Genomic DNA, 6,815 nt, shown 5'->3' with positions numbered 1-6,815 from the left:
CTGTGAATATGTTTTGTATGTTTTTATTTCTCTCCACAATTTGGAATCTAGGGGTAGGTGTTTTGGCCTGAGGATTTACCTGCCTAACAGTTTCCAGGTGAGGTGGGTCCTGAGGNCTGGTAGTCCCCACTTTAAATAGCATTGCACTTTGACTATGTTGTCACAAGTGTTCATACATTTGTATCCCATGGGCAGAGTATAAATCTGTGATGTCTGGCCTCATTTTCAGAATTATGTGTAATATCTGTCTCTACAGTATTAGGTATCCAGGATTTAGAATCCCTTTTATGAAAACAGGGGAAATACCATCACAGGTGTCTGTTGGGCAAAGACCTGTAGCCTAGGCTCCTGAGAACATAACTGCTTAGTCTGCCCTTCAGNCCTACTGAGTAANGCAGGGATCCAGGGAACCCTCCATCTGGATGCCTAGCTTCTGCTGTTCTGGGGCCAGGATAGCCAGTTTCCCAAGGTTAAGAAAATCCCAGCATTTAGAATGCAGAGTGTGATTTCCATGGCTGCAGTAGTCCAGATCCAAGCCTGAGTTCATGTGTTACTAAAAGCCTAAGTTCATGGAGTTCTGTCTTCCTGGGGCCGGGCCCTACCACAGGCATAATCGACGTTATAAAGAACTGAAATTAAAAGAGAAGGAGATCATGACATTGCTATATCACTTAGAGAAGAAGAACATGGAGGCCCAAGAGAACAAGCAGGAGCTCAAGAAGGAGATAAATTTCTATCGGTAAGTTCTTGTCTGAGAGGCCAACACTTGTGAAATGGCCATTTCTACGTTCCTTTGTTTCTGGTCTGGAGATTGTGCAGGTCTCATTCTATACTTTCTGCTTTGTAGCCATCGCTGTGCCTTGAATCTTTTTAACTCAGTTTTCCTAGGTCTCTAAGAGACTGTAACCACTGCCAGTGTTCTCCAGGCATCCTCAGATGCCTCTAGACAGAAAAGTGATTCAGATCATGAGAAGGTTATTATGCTGTACTGGGCCTCTGGGGCTCAGGCAGGGTTTTACAGAGCTAAGTGAGGTGTAACACCTCACTTAGCGCCCTCCCTTTGGCTCTACTGACTACCCTGATTGTAGTTGCACCCTACTAATTGGTATTGTCCCAATGCATGGACTGTCATGCGTAGATGGAGATCCCTCTTTTGGAAAAACATGGACCCTTTTTGGTGTTTGGACTGCAGCACAAATTTCTTCTTCCATGAAATGGCTATTTGCTGTTTACAGCTGTCATGGATGTATTCTGGTGGATTATATTAGGTCTTCATGGGAACCAGGGTACAGGTCAGGTTAATGAGACCTGTAAGTAGAAATAGGAGGACGAGGCTGCATGATCTTACCATGCAGAGTGTGTTTCCGTATCCTAATGGAGAAGAATCTCATAAAGAAAAAGTTGGTGACATTGCAGCAGGAGAGCAAGGAAGTACAGGCTGAATGGGCCAGCATTCAACAGCATTTGATGGACTTGAACCTGAGTGGTAAAGATGAACAGGAGAAGACCAGCAACCTGGGGACTCAAGAATATCAGGTAGAGACAAACAATTTGGCCAGGCTATGGCTATCTGATACCATTGGCACATTAGATCTATCTTTGCTTCCCCCCACCAACTTTCTAGTACATAATCCCAAGCAGCCACCCTACTCATGGAATGTAGCTGTTCTTTGCTCTGTCTTCACAGAAGCATTCTGGGGGGTAAGCCTCTTGTGAGACCCTGAATTAGCCTCTTTTGAGACACTGTTACCACTGGCAAGTGTACCTTTCAACTCTGCGTTAGTCTGCAGTCCACTCAGGGTGACAGGTGAATAACAAGTCACATTCTTGCATGTCTTCAAGATAGGTGGAACGCTATGTGGAGGTTTCAGTGAGTTCTGGGTCCTTAGAAAGGAGACAGGCAAAGGTCATATGACATTTCAGGTGCATACACCTTGGAGGGATTAGAGCCAAGTACAAATGTCAAATGAGTGTTTCTCATTATCACTGATCTGGGTGGCATGTGGCCTTCTCCTTTCTTCCTGTAATTCATTGAGGTCTCTTTCTTGGCCATGTTCTTATTTGGAGAGGATAGAAGCCTAAGTCGAACTTTTTCAGTCCATGTTTTTGACTGTTTTTGAATACTTTGCCTGTCTGCAGATTTCACATCAGTAATTTCAGTTAAAATACTATTGTTGACTGTCAAGTAAAAATGAGGTACTGGGAGATAAAGGTCTGACAGCTGCCATNCCTTTCCCCACCATTCCTGTGTATTAGTAACTGCCTTCCTCTCCCATGTCTCAGAAACTGCAAGAGAGCTGGGATTGGCCACAGATCAAGAAGACAGCATCCTGCAGAATGAGTTGCCACCCCAGGAGGCCCCTGCTGAGCACCATCCCCAGCACCCACAATCTTCCCCAGATGAATCTCTTTATATCACATGTCCTGAGTGGGAATAGGCCCTAACTAGGAAGCCATGGCTGATTCAGGATGTTATTCCGTTTTCTCTTCAGACAACTCCTCTTGGCAGAGAACTGAGGTGACTGCACTGCTACCAAATGTCCAAGAGGAGTAACAGGCTATAGATCTGTGCTGCTAAAAGTGCAGAAAAAAGCTGAACAATAATTTTCTGTTAGAGTTTTTGTTGAAGTTTTGGTTTTTGTTCTTTGAGTTGTTGCTATGTTACTTAGCAGTTATATGTTCTTATTCTTTTATTTCATTGTTTATTTTTGCCTTTATCTCTATATTAATTGAACTTTTAAAACCTATTTTTTAAAATTCTATTTCTTATGCGTAAAAATTGATTTGCAAGTAATGACTCTTGAGACCATCTTCCTTATGTAGGTATTCTATTCCCTGCTGTGGACCTAGAACTCACATCCACAGATAGATCTTTGTAAGTTTCAGGCAGTCAGGACTACATATTAAAGTCATAGCCACCTAGGGGTATACAAAATGAAGATCTTTTGTGTGTGGATAATTTCACTTACCCCATGGACACACAGTTGATGATGTAATCACTGACATCCATGGTTTCATGAATTCTCTTACTCCTAACATATAGCACTCTGTAACACACATTCATTCATGATCCTGTGAACCAGATACTGAGGAATATACANTCATTGTTCTAGAGCTGCTGTGGATATAAAAACATTCAGAAAGGAATATAAAATAAATCAGGAAGGCCAGAGTCATATGCCTCTGTTTACTTGCAATAGAGCATCAGTGATTGAGGTGAACAATAGCTTCCCTTTGGTTCTGGCCTGAAAGGATCAGAGCTGTGAACTGGGAGAAAGTTCAGGGGTCGTCCCTCCTGAAAGGGAGGGATGTCTAAACATGACTTTCTGTGAGCCAGAGTTTTTCCTTGTTNCTAGTCAAGAGTTAATATTTACCCTGAGAGGAAGATATCCTTGGGTCTGCAGATAACAGTAACAGTTTCTTCTTCTGAAGTTTGTTCTTGTTATGAGAAAATGATTCCAAAAATGATAATATTGTCTACCAGGTGAAACTAAGTAAAATTGTTATTTTTTGAGCAAAATTTGCAAAGTCATACCCCATGTTTTTAAGCTGTAGAAAGCAGTAAAGCTTTGCTACTTGACACCAGAGCGGTAGTCCATCTGTTTCTTTAAGGTGTTCCCGAAGCTGGTCTTTGTAAAGTGATAACCACACAGCAAATATAATGACCTTCCATGGCTTGCTGGGAAATAGCTTTTGATAGATGCTGTTGTCCTTGACCATAAACTTGCTTTGTTTTGCTGTTGCTGATTAGACTTATGTTGAACATTTATGTGAGTGGGTGTTTTTCCTACTGAACGTAATACTGTATGTGTCTCCTCCTGAGGGACATTTCCCTCAGAGCACAGATGGAATCACAACCATTCCTGGAGATGATTATTAGGCACCATGTGGGTCTTCTAGAGAATACCAGATGCTCTACCCTGTGAGGCACCCTCCACACCTCCTGCAGTTGGCTTTTGTCCTTCCAGTGCATGTGCTGTATTAGATGGACAGGATCAAGTCCAGTTGAGTGGAGAAATCTCAGGAGATCTGTAGATACAGTGCCTGACCTGCGCATACTCATTGTACTAGGCTGACAGGCATGTATTCACAGCTCTGATGTTACCACTGCTAGTTCTGTGTTCAGAGCCTTTTAATTGGACAAAAGGGGGAGGGGATGTTGTGGATTGCTGTTTGTGTCTTCTGCTTCCTCAAGAGTCCCTAAACACGGGTGCAGTCAGGTGAAATCTTAATTGNTCAGATAAGGCTAGAGGCTCTTATTGGGCAGGGGGAAGAAAGGCAGAGCTGAGATTTTTAGAGAGGGGAAGTGACATGGAGAAGAGAGAGAGAATGGAGGACAAAAGATGGAGGAATAGGAAGATGGTGCTGGAGTACAGGGCCCTAGGGGCCATAAGTAACTGGGGATTTCAGAAATGGGAAATAGAGTAATGTAGGTACATTTTCCTGATCTAAGTGTGCAGGTTGTATTTATATGTGTTGAGTTTTGCATTGTTTNCATGGGCATTTTGTGGTTGTAGATTTCCCCTAATAAACTTGTCTGGCATATTACAAGTCTTTTGTGTTATTATTTTAAGAGGTAAAGGGGAAGTGTGAGTGGCAGCCAGCTCACTGGAGGCTAGCCACAGGTGGTGGATGGCATTGGAATTATGAACAGCCTGGCAGCAGCTAACCATGGGAAACAGGGCAAGAGTGCTGCATGGGGCTGGCCAGTGGAGGTTACCAAGATCATCTTGCCTGTCCCTAACNACTTTAGCATGGATTGGGTTTTGTTTTTAAGTTTTGTTGTTTTATTTTTTGTTTTTATTTTTCTGCTACAAACTACAATCATGTATTTCCTTTTGTCCTAAGCATATTATCAATAGGTCTAACTTGAAAAAACAAAAAGATCCCCCAGGCTCTGTTTCTTTTGTCTGTGATCCAAGCCCTCCCCAAACTGTGTAAAAGCCCTGTCTGATAAGTTTGTTGCAAAGTGGGAGTCTTAACACAAGCACAGGGTAGGTAGTGGAGTGAAGGGTGTGATGGGGGACTCTGGAAGAGTATTGCATGGCCTAGGGCAGGCCAGCTGCTGTATGCACTCAGCATACACACCTATTATCCCCTGCTGTGTCTACTCTTATCCATATTTCTACATGTAAGGGCCTTTTTTTCAGCTTCTGTAATTTGTACATAGTTATTTAATTTTGGTTATAAAAATTTTATTGAAAGAAGTCATATTTGAACATGCTTCTCTCCACCCAAATTCAGAATAGCTGCAGTCTCAGTCCTGCAGAATACATACTCCTCTTGCAAACAAAACAGGCTCAGAAACCAAAAAAGTTAACAAAAAATAACAAAACAGAACCTCAGTCCACACAGATCAATTTTAAGAGTACAGATGTCATAGGATCCATTTTCTTATTTACATGGATTTTAACTCCATAAAGGAAGGCAACATAAAGTGAATTACTATGCTGTGTGACCTCCTGTGGAAGGAGAAGTGACTTGGGCATTTCCAGTACAGTTTATAAAGAAGGTATTCATAACAAAGCTGCCTGTCACAGTAGGGATTTGTTGCATATCTCATAAAAGTCTCTTCCCCCTAAGTTCTCCCTGATTTAATCCTAAGAAAAGCCTTGAGCTGCAGTGCAAGGGACAATGATTCAACCCAAGACAGCCACCACCATGCAATTGACTAGTAGAGGCTATCCTACCTATGCATGCCTTGGACCTAAGTAGCCAAAATGGCTTTCACTGTTTCTCCAGAGGAGCCATCTAGGAACTTTGAATCTGAACCAGCTACAGCAGTCTCCAGGCCTAGTCCTCTGCACTCCTAAACTTGGACCTAACTGAAAGAAAAGATGGGAAAAACCTAACAATGATTCCTTCGTTTACTATTATTGCTGCTAACACAATCGTTATTGATTTTATTTCCAGTGAAGGCCCTGGGTCTACACTGTAATAAGCAATAATATTGATCTCTTTTCAATAGCTAGGCAGCTGTCTCAGCATCTCACTTAAAGGTCTGGATTCTTATCATCAATGACAGATAAGGAAGCCAAAGCTCAGTATGATGGACCCACTTGCCCAAGGCTGTACTTAGAGCATGAACTGAGAAAATGTCAGTCCTGATTATGCTCACCCACTCTTCCTTCTCTGATACCACACCCAGCTTGCAGGGTAATAGACCATCTGCCCACATCATTAAATTAGTCCTGACCCCTCATCACTGCGTACCCTCGTGGTCACAGTTAGCAATGTTCTACTCTCTACAAGCAAGAGAAAGTCCTCATCTTGTGAGATGAGTGAGGACTAAGTGAGGAACAGGGAATCCTGGCACTCTTAGGCGTCCAGTCATGAGGCTGTGGCTCTCCAGCTGGCTCCACAGCCCACTCCCTCACCCTGTCCTTGATTTGGTGATGTTCTGAACCCATGCTGGTATAATAGCCATCTTTGCTTTCAACCTTCTAGCTCCTGTTCATTCTGTCTATCCAGAAAGGTGACAAACTTACTCTGCTTACTTGCTTAGAAAAGCAAGTCTGAAACCCAAGAAAAATAACAGTTTTATGCTTCTGTTTTATTTATGTTTTTTCTTTTAAACTCCAACTTACCCTCTGTCTCTTCCACATCCCATACCTCCTCCCCTCACCCTCCTTTGTCCACGAGGATCCCCAAACCCACCCCACCAAACCTCTAAACTTGCAGAGACCTCAGTCTCTTTAGAGTCAGTTGCATCTTCTCTGACTAAACCCAGACCCAGCTATCCTTTTCTGTATATGTGTGAAGTCATAGCCACCTAGGGATACACAAGGCGATGGTCTCTTGTGTGTGGATCATGT

General features: G+C 42.8%; 1 pseudogene; it reads left to right on the top strand.

Annotated features, from left to right (window-relative positions):
- The window catches only part of LOC110288639, a 4,415-nt pseudogene extending 1,977 nt beyond the window's left edge, over positions 1–2,438 (top strand).
- The last annotated feature ends 4,377 nt before the right edge of the window (positions 2,439–6,815 follow it).

The sequence above is a fragment of the Mus caroli genome, unplaced genomic scaffold (genome assembly GCF_900094665.2).
Source record: "Mus caroli unplaced genomic scaffold, CAROLI_EIJ_v1.1 scaffold_17546_1, whole genome shotgun sequence".
In the NCBI taxonomy this organism is placed as follows: Eukaryota; Metazoa; Chordata; class Mammalia; order Rodentia; family Muridae; genus Mus; species Mus caroli.
This window is presented reverse-complemented; position numbering and strand designations above follow the sequence as displayed.